Genomic DNA, 11714 nt, shown 5'->3' with positions numbered 1-11714 from the left:
AGGGAGGTGGCAGATACTGATGAAACAGACTGAAGTGCATTAATTAGTTAAACAAGCGCAACCCATTAGAGTTAGTGGGTTTAAATGCAAATTACAACCGACTCAAAAACAAGCCGAATTCCACTTGTTATAAGTGGACTTGGCAACTGTGAAGTTTACCTCAGCTGCCAGTTTAAATTTGACAGCAGCAATCTGAGGAGGCTTGTGCTGTCAGAGATTCTCTCTTTTAAGTTGTGTTGGATTTACCATTGTTACATGTTAATGATGCAAACAAGTAAAACACAATCAATACCTTCATTTGCAGTTTATTTGGTCAGTTCTGAGAGGGCAGCAACAACTTGTTGGATGTTGTTGCGCTGTTTTGGGCGATCGAGCTGGCTCATGACATCCAGTTCACTAACTATTTATTAATGTGGAGTGCAGACGCGCGTTGTCTTTGGACATAGCTGGGAGAAAAAAAAAAAAAAAAAAAAAAAAAAAAGGACAGGAATGAATTCAGTTACATTTAAGCTACTCACTTGCATTTTGTGTTTAACTCTAGCTTAGTTTTTACAGCAAGGGCAGGGTTCGACATTAACCATTGCCTGGCAGCCCAGTGCCAGTAGAGAGCACAGTTTGGCTGGTAGTTTGGGCTGGTTACTTTTAGCTAATATATATTGTAAACATGGCTTCTGTTTGATGAATCCAGGAAAATGGGCCAGTGTGCCAAAAAGCTGAACATTTATTTACAAACGTTTTTTAAAAAGGTAATACGAACTAACCCTAACTTTCCCGTCGCATGTCATATTTGCTGTACAGTCAGAATCTGAGACTGCGTACCGAAGTTCTGTGTTGGTGGTACTCGTTCTTGCGACATGGCAGATCTTTTACAAATTGGGTTTTCTACAACTAAACAACCAATAAGATGGCGCTGACTTGGAGAGGCTACACAAGCGACATCGCTCTGAGAAGAATTGTTATTATGTTGTATTATGAATATTGTTTTTATAGTGTTTAGGATTAGGGATGGGAATTTTGAATAGTTTCCTATTTGAATACACGGTGCAACATTTTTGTGTATTCAATTACCTGAACTCTGGTCCTTTACGCTACAAAGAGTAAAGGCAAATGCATGTCACAAGCAGACTGCATGTACCAGTGTAAGCTGGTAAAGTTTAGCCAGGTTCAAAGTGTACAAATAATGTCCAGGATTAGATTTCTTCGTTCAATACCCTATTTCCTTAGGCACATGTTTTTCCTTTTGTTTACTGAAGTAAAATACAGAACTCAATGAGCAGCAACATCACAGCGTGTATCTCTTCCAATTAAAGCAACAGTAGCATAATATTGCACAAACCAACAAATCATATTTTGGTTTAGTGTATACAATTACACACATCATATAGCAACCAAAATATTCACATCTGTTTAATTTTAACAAATAATATTTATAAAATAATCTTAATAGTGTAAATATTGTTACCTGGCCAAAACAATAGAAAATACATTCCAACATTACAATAGTTTTTAACATTACTAATTACAACTAAGCATCAAATACTCACATCGGATGAATTTAAGTCAAATTACTTTGTTTATTCAATAACCTGAAAATAATTCAAAACAAGGATATCTGGTTGTACTTTTAATGGTCAGTGCAAATGTTGACGTTACTCCATTCATTCACAGAAAGTCAACAGATGTTTTACATTGAACTGCAGTCCAGAGTTTAAAAAATAACTCCTTTCCAACTCCCCAAGTATCTTGCCCTTTCTTATTAGACACTGCGTTGTTCTGCTTAACACTTAGTATGTCTTTTATGTTCATCATAATGCTAAATTACCTTTCTAATTTCGATTGTTACCCAAGTTTGGATTACTACTTTTAGCACTTGCTATATACATTATTTTATTTCAGTTCACATGTTCAAAGTTCGCAGATGCCATGCTTCCAGAAGCTGTTTCATAACTGGCTATCAACAGCTGCAGAAGCTGCTGTGTACAGTCATTACAGCGGAACTCATGCAGGGATCTGTTAAGATTAGCTAAAAACAAGGCAATAAAATTGGCAATATTTTCAAACAGAATACGATTACTGTAGAATGTTGCTATTACAAGCACTGCATAATTAGGGTCCTTATATTTAATATTCAAATAACAGGTTTAAGATTGACACCGTGTGTTAAATGTTAAAAAAAGACGCATTTGGTTCTACTAGTAGCTAATGTATACATTTTTGTGTACTCGAATATGTAATATGCTATTCAAAGTTTTTTTTTTTTTTTTTTTTTTTTTTTTCAATCGTGTATTTGATTACACTGACCCATCCCTAATTAGGATTATTATTATTAGCATTGCTGTGACCATATGGTAATAGCTTGCATGCGGGTTTGCTTGTAAAAAAATGAGTATCATTTATACACATACATTTTCAAACCTTAAATTTTTTCATTTTCTGACAAGCACATAAATGTGTGCATGTTAAAAGGCTTCGTGGGCTCTCTTTGGTTACCATACACAGTTAGAAACATATTGAAAATAAAATCCATCATGAAAAAATATATAAATATATTGGGCCAGATAAAATTGCATCCGGGCCAGTAAAAACACTAGCTCAGTGACCCAAGGTATAGTTCGACTGAAATAAGAATTAATAAAATAACTACAGCATTATTTTTACGAAAACAATCAATCAACAAACTGTTGAATGTACTAGTATTGGCTTGTACTGTCTAATTTGATGACTTGAATGGCAAAAGTTAACAAATGTACATTATACAGAATAAACTTGCTTTCACACAGAATTCAAACATTATTGATTGTTTCTCATGCAAAAACCATGTGCTTTGAAAGTTCTGCTCACAAGCTTGTTATCCAGAATAACCTGTGCTTTAAATAAAGCCAATTGAACGAGAACACACTGATACTGTAACCAGCTGCACTTGGTAGTTGCAAAGGAATGAATGAACTGTGGAAAAAAATAATAAAATGGTTTATTTTAATCAGATTGCAGTCATGTCTGGTGATGGAGATACAAGTTTGAACACAGAGACAGAAGAAAAAAGAATGAAGCCACAGAGAAGGAAATAGAAAGGGAAGATGCATCAGAGGGGGAGGAGGAAGATGACAAAGGTAACCAGAATTGCCCTCTGTCAGTCCACCGGAGTTATCAGATGTTAAGGGCGTTTTGAAAATGCCTCTTTGCAAAAGCAGATTCCTCTATTGAACAGAATTTGGTAACACCACATTAGTATTGTGTGGTCGTTCAAATGTTATATTATAGATGTTTATATTGTGTTGCGTATGGATTTGGTGAGTGCTCCTTTTAATTGTGTACAATGGAATATGGGAAACGGCATGCTGCAGCTTTCATACTCAGTGTTAGTAAAGTCCTGATCTGAGAGCATGTTTACATTCTACCGTTTATTTGTTTAGTAAAAACAAGTTTGAGTGAATTTTTTGTTATTTACAATATGATATACACCACAGCAAACACATTGTCATATATATTAGATGTTTCCAAACCATTTTTGTACCTGTCAACATTGAGTTTTCAAAATAAGGGAGGGTTTTTTGCAAATAAGGGCTTTTGTAAATAGAAATCTTAGTGGCCTGAATTGAAGTGAATACCTACATAAGACAAAGGCTTACAACTATTCCACTATTATTTGGTAGAATGATAGATTATGATGCTGCGCTCCTAATTGCTTTTAAAAAGGAATATCAAACAGCAAAGCAACCATGACATGCTTCAAAATTCAATTCTCTCTTTCTTATTGTACTGTAGGTGGCTGATTTGGTGCAGGTGTACTGTAGTTGATTTTGCATGACAGCAAAGCATAATCAGTTGCTTGGTGTTACTTTCATCACACAACAAAAATAAAGGCTAGTACTGCACATTGTTGACCTCGCCATCAAAGGACGAGCTGTGGCACCTACTTTATATTAATAATTCAATAAGTCCATCATAAACAAATCAATTTAAAAAAGCCAAGATACACAACAATGTGGTATTGCAGCGTTATTTCTTACACTGCACATAGGCCTGTGTGGCGGTTCAGTAATACCACTGTCAGTAACATTTTACTTGTCAGCTAGTTCTGTTATAAATACTCTAATGCTGTATATAAACACGTTATCAATCAATCGGAATTTCTAAAGCAATGTTGAAATTGGTGCGCAGCTCATCTGATCCGCTGCGTGTATGTAATATTGGTATGTTCTGTTCCCACAGCTGCATAAATGGAGGTTATGTTTTTCAGTTTTAAAATGTCATTTTGGTTTTATCAAACCAATTGGCAATGAAACATGGCGGGAAGAGTGAATAAAAAAAAGAGTCTATTTTATAACTGACTTGCATCCCTATTCTCTACTGAACTTGCTTTTACTCTTTCCATTTGTCATGTTTTTTATGTACAGAACTAGGAATTCTGCACAATTTATTGAGAGTATCATGATGGGGTGGGTGTATATGAAGATGCTGGAAAACATGGATCGAGAATTGATTAGCAGTTTGCTACGCATGTGGACTGGCAGAGCTATACTGGTGTTCTTTTCTGAAAAGAGACTAATATTGCAGATAGCAGACTGTTTGGTTCAAATTGCATGTACTGCTTACAATTGATAGAGACCTTGTGTCTACAAGTTTCTTGCCCAGCATTGACTGCAAGCTAACGAGATAACAATGCTGTGGACTAGAAGGGAACAGGCTCTAAAGACTTCAGAGAGATCGAAAGAGATAATGCCACTAGGATCAAAGGGGGTCGCAAGAAGATAACAAAAGACAGATGTATGGACCTTTTGTCTCCAGGAGTGTGAAGAATGCACCTAGTTTAGAGGTTGTCACACTAGACTACACACACAGACACACACACTCACACAATAAATTAAATTACCTTGACCATTGGTTAAGTGTCAGAGAAAGGGGAGATGGACCATCTATACAGAAGGGTATTTTATGTTATGCAAACATTGTAATGATGAGTATTCTGTTTGTCCTGTACCTGGGACCAGACTCCCTGCATATTTCAATAAACCTGGCAACTGATTGAAGAAAAGGACTCTGTGCATTTTCTTGAATCTACTTAATCACCATCATTTTTTTAAGTTACTTCAGATGACAACGGTAATTTTTTCCTGAGTGACTAGCTTTGTAAAGAAATGACCGTGTGCGTCCTTACTGTGCCACGTTGCTGCTTTTGGCAGATTCCACAGTGAGTGTTGCAGAGGCCTGCCACTTCCATGGCTTGGGAAGGCAAAGTTTGTGACCAACTGTACCATCCTGTGTTTTTTGTTCCCTCATTAGATTTCATCTTTAAAGAAAAATATTCGCCATTTCAGTGGGTTTACATTTGAAGAGGAAAATGACCAGTACAAGAAAAAGTGTGATGTTCTGAAAAGGTGAGTAGCTGGAAAGCTTGCTTGCTTTTGGAAGAAACCAGAAAGGCATCAGGAATTTACTTTGGTGGTATTTTGAGGTATTGGGTACTCTTGTCCTGATTATCCAGTAAAAACACCATTGATTGCTCAGTCTGATAAAGTTGGTTTAATTTAACAATGAATGACGAAAGAGTATTCTTCTGACAAAACAAGTAATTATTCATTAGATAGTTTTGTACACATTACAATAGTTTACTGGTAACAATGCTGTTATGTGCAGCAAAAAGAAGAGTAGGAAATATAAATATCAAAGTATGCATCTCTCATAGATAAACAAATGCTGTACTAAAGACCATCTGTGGTACCCTAGACCTTGAGAAGTCTGGGAAAAACGATGATCTCAAGAATAATGACTTTCCTAATGAAGCCAAAATCTTCAGGCAAGGGAAGAGTTATGCTTGTGTTTAAAACATTTTTGTAGGTTGTTTTGATTATATGAAACACCTGAAACAGAAAGGGAAATCTTATCAGAATACTTTTTTAATGCAAATGAGTTGGTAACAACACATTATGGAAACAAATGATTTGTGGATTGTATTGCCATTTTTCCTCATTCAGACACTAAACTTAGTAAAACCTTGGTATATCTGAATAGGTAATTGTCTCCACTTAAAAAGTACGTAAAGATTGAGCAATTCATCTTACAAGTGTATTGGTATCCCAAAATGTTTCCCTTTTTCTAGGAAAGTGATAAAACTAGGCATGGGGAATTCATTGCTGGATAACATGAACTATTTGCTCACTAAATACCTTGTCTCCTATTTAGTTTATGCAAAAGATTGAGTGGTCTGCCCCACAGTATAATCTACTTACTGCCAATGCAGAATGACTGGGTATAATATTTTCTCTTCATTTTACCCTGAAAGACTTTCAAGGATAACACAAGTCGCAGGGAGTAATACACGAAAAATAGCAGGATCTGCTGTCTGTCGCTGCTTCTGAGGAGGCAGTCGATCAAGAGTTCCCATCCTGAGGAGGGTGACTCAGATGACGCAACACCAGTAGAGCATGTGTCATTATCAGCAGAGCTTTTGCCACTGATTTAAGAGGGCCACGGACGTTTTGAATGTTCCATGGCCTGAAGATGACTGGCAGAAACACTCACAAACTCAAAAACAATTTTTGAGGATGATCCCCACTCCCTCTCAGGTGTCTCCTCTGGTACGTCTGGATTTCCTCTTTCAGGTCCATTCATCTTGGGGTCACCTGGCTACAGCACCTGCTGCTTCACTTCTTCGGGAGCGCTGTACAGCCTGCATTAGGTGGAAAAGCTTGGCTTGGCTGATTTTCCACCAGTAGATGCTGCTATCGCATCATTGGTGCAAGCCCCAAAGATAGTGTTTAAAAAGGCTTACTCAGCTGGTGCTTTTGCTGCACGGCTGGGCAATTATAACAGAATCTTTGTGGCTTACCAAAGCTTATCACAGCCCCACACCACAACAGCTTGAGGGACTGTGGCTGCTGAATAAGAACTAGCTTCGTTTATCAAAATTCAGTGGACAGGCAGTGGAAATCCGGGTGTACCGGAGGAGACACCTGCCATTTTAAAATACAGGATTGTACAGATAATCTCATATATTAACATTTCATTTCTATCATTATAAACATGTCTGTCAATCTTCATGTTTTAAGTTTCACAAATCGATGGATTGTGCATGTCCAATAAATAACTAATATTGCTTCTGTTCAGATCCTAGTTCAATTTTTTTTTTGTTTTGTTTTTAAATAAAAAAAACATGGGTAATGATAAATGGCAAACCTAGTTTAGTAACACTAAAATCAAAAGAAAAAAGTCACTACAGTAAACTTCTAAACCTTAAACTTCAAATTTTCTTTTTTTTTTTTTTAAATCCAAACAAGTACTTGCTTGGCCACAAAGTTTCTAATCAGCTAATACTTTAGTGACTAGTGTGTTGTGTTTTTTTCTTTTTTTTTATTTACTAGATTGCTGCATTTTTAAATGTCAGGTTTGTGTATTAAGAAAGCAGTATCAGTTATTTGCCTGCATGGAAATGTTACGTAGTTGGAACTCGTCCAGAATGCTGGGTAGTTGCATGGTGTCTGGCTTTCCAATGACTTAGCCAGTCATCTGAGTGGTTGAACTCCTTCCCCTGCTCTGCTGCCAGCTGAGTTGCTTCCTGTTTCAGCATCGACCTGGAGAGGCGAGCCACAAGGCATCATGAACATCTGTTTCCTTGATAGCTTGTTGGTGCTTCCAGCCTCGGTTAGTGCTGATCTCTTAAGTCTTCAGAATGTCATCACTATTCTTTAGAATGCGTGATGTCTCAAATTCTTTCTGCTACTCACAGTTGCTTAGCACAGGGTTCACATAGGGCCTGGAGAATCTGAACTTCATTGGCGAGAGACAGGTCCACACGTTTGGAAGCAATGACACATGACTGAGTCAGCCACCTTCGTTACCCATAACTTCAGTATTGGTATCACTGCACTTTTAAGAACTGTCAGATGCTTGAGAAATTTACAGCCATAGAAAGAAATAATGATGTATTTAATAGTGCAGCCACGTAACCTCAAAAATTCCAGTCTGATTTGAAAAAGTTTTGTTTGGGGACATTTTACCAAAGTAGACAATGATTACCACCTGCGATATAAGCATGATGTATTTACCTACCTGCAGAGAGGCCCAGCTGCAAGCATCAGGCTCTGTTCACTGCCAGGCTGAGAGTATGTCTTGCACAAGCAGCAGAAGCACTGGTAAACCACAGCAAAGCATTACAGCTCACTCCACCAAGTGCACTCCCCCAAGGGGCAAATAACAAACCTAATGGTTGAAATGATTGCTAAAGAGACACTGACTATCAGCACTGTTGAAGGACAGAGTTAAAAACATTAAAAACAACAAAAAAAGGTTTTGTACTTTTTAACTTGTTCCTTAATGTAAAAATGTATTTGTATTTTATAGTTGTCCATGGAAGAGAATGTATTTATTCACTGTAATCTCTATGTTTTATGTTGCCTTTAATTGCTGTTTGGAAATTATGCAAAGTCAGGGTGTTAAAAGCTATTTATTGAAGTAGTGTCATATTGAGTTTGTTGTTTTTCTGATATTACTATCATTTTGTTAGTATGTAAGCATTGTTTCTTGCCAGTGACATGTTGATGAAACTTGTACTGTCGAGAAACACAAACAAAAAAACTTTCACGCTGCCACAAAGCCAACTACTTGTGCTGAATATTTCCAGAAAGATCAAGATCTTGTGACTTTATAAACTGCAATGCTTTCATTTGTTGTTTCGTAACAGTTCAGAGCACTAACTGTGTGTTCGTAGTTTTGGAACAAATACTAAATACATGTACCGTGTTTTGATTTGGGCTCAAGTCTTGTTCTCTTAAAGGTAAAAGCCCCAATTAAAGGGTTCATCACAGTGGTAAATACATGTTTTGTCAATGATAATTTGAAGTCCTACTGTGCATGATTACTGTAAAGCCATAAATATTTGGCCAATCACACCCATAAAACCTGTTTTGCTCCAGAAATGTTGGCAACCTATTGCAATATAACAAGTATATATTGTTAGTGGAATTTGATTTTGTGCCAAAAATGTTTGCAGCTTTTTTCATAAGAAAATACATAAAAGGTTCAAAATATTTATGGCTTTACAGTTTTATCTTTTATCAAATGTCTTTAAGTTTTCCGTGCACACCAGAACTATTAAAACAAATTAGTTTTACTGTGCGTGATATTTGTTGTTTACATATTTTACATTGAGGTTTAAGTAAGCTATGTGATCAACATTTTGTTATCAATTCCCTTTTTAATGATGTATCTTCTGTTGGCAGCCTCCCAAAAAGGTAGTAAAAACAGAAGAATCTGTAGCCAAAGGAAAAACAGAGCACCAAGCTAGCTAATGTGAAGAAGGCTGACAGCAGCCAGGACAGTACAAAGATAGAACAGAGAAGTGCAAAACAAGGTAATGTAACTGTTTGTTTAAGTTGGAGCTCAAATTAAGGAAGTGTTGCTGGAACAGGTTGTGCCTCTAAAATTAATTGGTCTATATCTTTTTACATGTATACACTTCAGAAAATTATTCAGATAATGAACCGCTGATAAAAAGGTTGATGAAGCCACCAACTGATAACGACTTGAAAGACAGTAAAAAAAACTGCTAGAAAAGGCAAACCTGGAGGAAGTCACAAAGAAACATAAATGCAAGAAAGTAAGTTTTGCACTCTTAGGCATCATACTTGGTACTTGGCTGTATTCTATGATTGACTAGGTCAAGTTTATACAAGAAAAAATTACCATGTAGGTATTGGATAAGAAAACTGAACACTGGCAGTAATGTTATGCATACGATATACCCTGAGTGATGGGGGAGTGTAGGAACAATTACTAAAAACATAGCTGACTTTTCCCTTCTCTAATTATCCCAAGTCCCAATTAAGGTGTGATTGCCTGTCTACCATTTCAATCACAAATATAAAAGATCAGACACCAGTATATGTTAAAGAATATAAAAACAAAATATGACCTGGACTAAAAAGTAGTCTTGTATGTGTTTTTATTTGGAGCAAAAATAATAAATGATGTTTAGATGAATGAGATGAAAAAACAGAAATAATAAAGTCTTTTACAGAAAGTCCACAACTGTACTGTAGATCCTCATCTTCTTTTACAGGCAAGTGGTTTCCAGCTGTCCTTGAAGTGAAATCAAAACAGTTACTGTTTTCTTCTTGTACCTTAATCATTGGTCTTCAGTTGCTCATTTGAGAAACCTAAAGCTGTTAGATTAACAATTGAAGAGTGCAGAGATGTTTCCAGCGCTCACAAAGTCTCTTTACAATGTGAGTGCCATCACCAAATCTTCTGATAGGATTTATTCATTAAAAGTCTCGCTCCAAGATTTTTGTCATTGAAGTTACCAGTACCAGTGTCCAGTTTACATGAACTATTTCACTATCACATTACTTAATCGCTGGGTTATTTTAATTCATATTTACAAACCATTAGATGTTTAGTCGCCTGGGGTTTTATTTATTTGTCCTCAAAGACAACCATTTCTAATTTGACTGACCTGACTGACAGAAAAGACTACATTAAAAAGACAGTTAAAGAGGTGAGTAAAATTAACATGGCATTTTATCTTTTTCAGCTGTCTGTAAAATATGTTACTTGCTTGATCTTTATGGCATTTTTATTTTCCCCATCTGATTCTGAAGTGTGTTATTTATATTGTTTAGGTTAGGTTTACTTGTCTTTTTGTAGGCAAATAGAAATTCTGTAATTAAAAGATATTATAAATGTTAGGTTATTATCATAACCCTGGTTCCCTGAAATTAGAAATATAACCATTACCTCATGGGTATTTACCTCCTCAATACCCAAAACATGAAATAGATATATCAAATCTGCACGCAATGCCTGTGACACAGTCATGCCGCCCCCAAGGACATATAAGGACTGCCTGGACAGATCACAGCATAACTTTTCCTTCAAGCCTGCTGCAGTCGTGGACACAGCGACCTTAAAGGTTAATGTTTACATTTCTATTTTCAGGGAAACTAGGGTTATGATAATAACCTAACGTACCCTATCAAGTATGAAATGTAACCATTACCTAATGAGTAAGTATACCCAAGCCGTTGCAAGGCAATATTGCAGAAAGACTGGAATGCTCCTAGGCTAAGCCAGAGGCAACCTTGTGTGTTACCACTGGGAAGCCAGTAACCAGTACCTAGGGCTAAAGAATTTAGGGAGAAACTCACCTCTGTCTATGTTGTAAAGGTCAACCCTAAATCCACCCTTAATGCTCTGGCTCCAAAGCCAGGTTTTGCGAATCCACGACATTCCGTAGAACCTCGTAAAAGTATGGGGAGTAGTCCACACCACTGCATTGCAAATGTCTGTGACGGACACACCCCGCACAGGGCACAACGTATGGAGCTGCCACTTCGTCAGACTGGAAAGGAGGGGGATGGAAAGCATCCAACAGAGATGCCAACTGCTACGATTTGATTCTTGCTGTAATCATTTTCTGCATTAAAAAAATGTAGTTAGGGATGACTGGCACGCCAGAAAGAAAAAAAACGTAAAATAACTGCAAACTGTACCACACAGCACAAGTACCAGATGCACACAGTCTTTCAACTGCAAACTATTTTTTAAAGGTATGTAAAACCTACCGTTTTTGTTTATAGTTATATATGCTGTGAAGCTTACTGATTTACAGATTAAAACTTGAACCTGATGTTGTGACAATCATAATAAATATTTAGATTAATTTTCCACCTTTCCTACTTCTATAGACAGACCAATTTTATGTTTATGTAGGTACT

The 11714-nt window shown here is 36.7% G+C and overlaps 1 protein-coding gene across 1 annotated transcript in view; it reads right to left on the bottom strand.

Annotated features, from left to right (window-relative positions):
• Window positions 1-7102: 7102 nt before the first annotated feature.
• Window positions 7103-11714, bottom strand: part of LOC121314624 (lysine-specific histone demethylase 1B) — a 62067-nt gene continuing 57455 nt past the window's right edge. Inside the window, exon 22 of the mRNA XM_041248075.1 lies at window positions 7103-11413. The gene's annotated coding sequence lies outside the window, so the exon portion shown is untranslated. The remainder of the gene's footprint in view (window positions 11414-11714) is intronic.

This window comes from Polyodon spathula, chromosome 4, assembly GCF_017654505.1.
Source record: "Polyodon spathula isolate WHYD16114869_AA chromosome 4, ASM1765450v1, whole genome shotgun sequence".
In the NCBI taxonomy this organism is placed as follows: domain Eukaryota; kingdom Metazoa; phylum Chordata; class Actinopteri; order Acipenseriformes; family Polyodontidae; genus Polyodon; species Polyodon spathula.
Note: the sequence above shows the minus strand (reverse complement) of the source record. Positions and strands in the feature narration are given on the sequence as shown.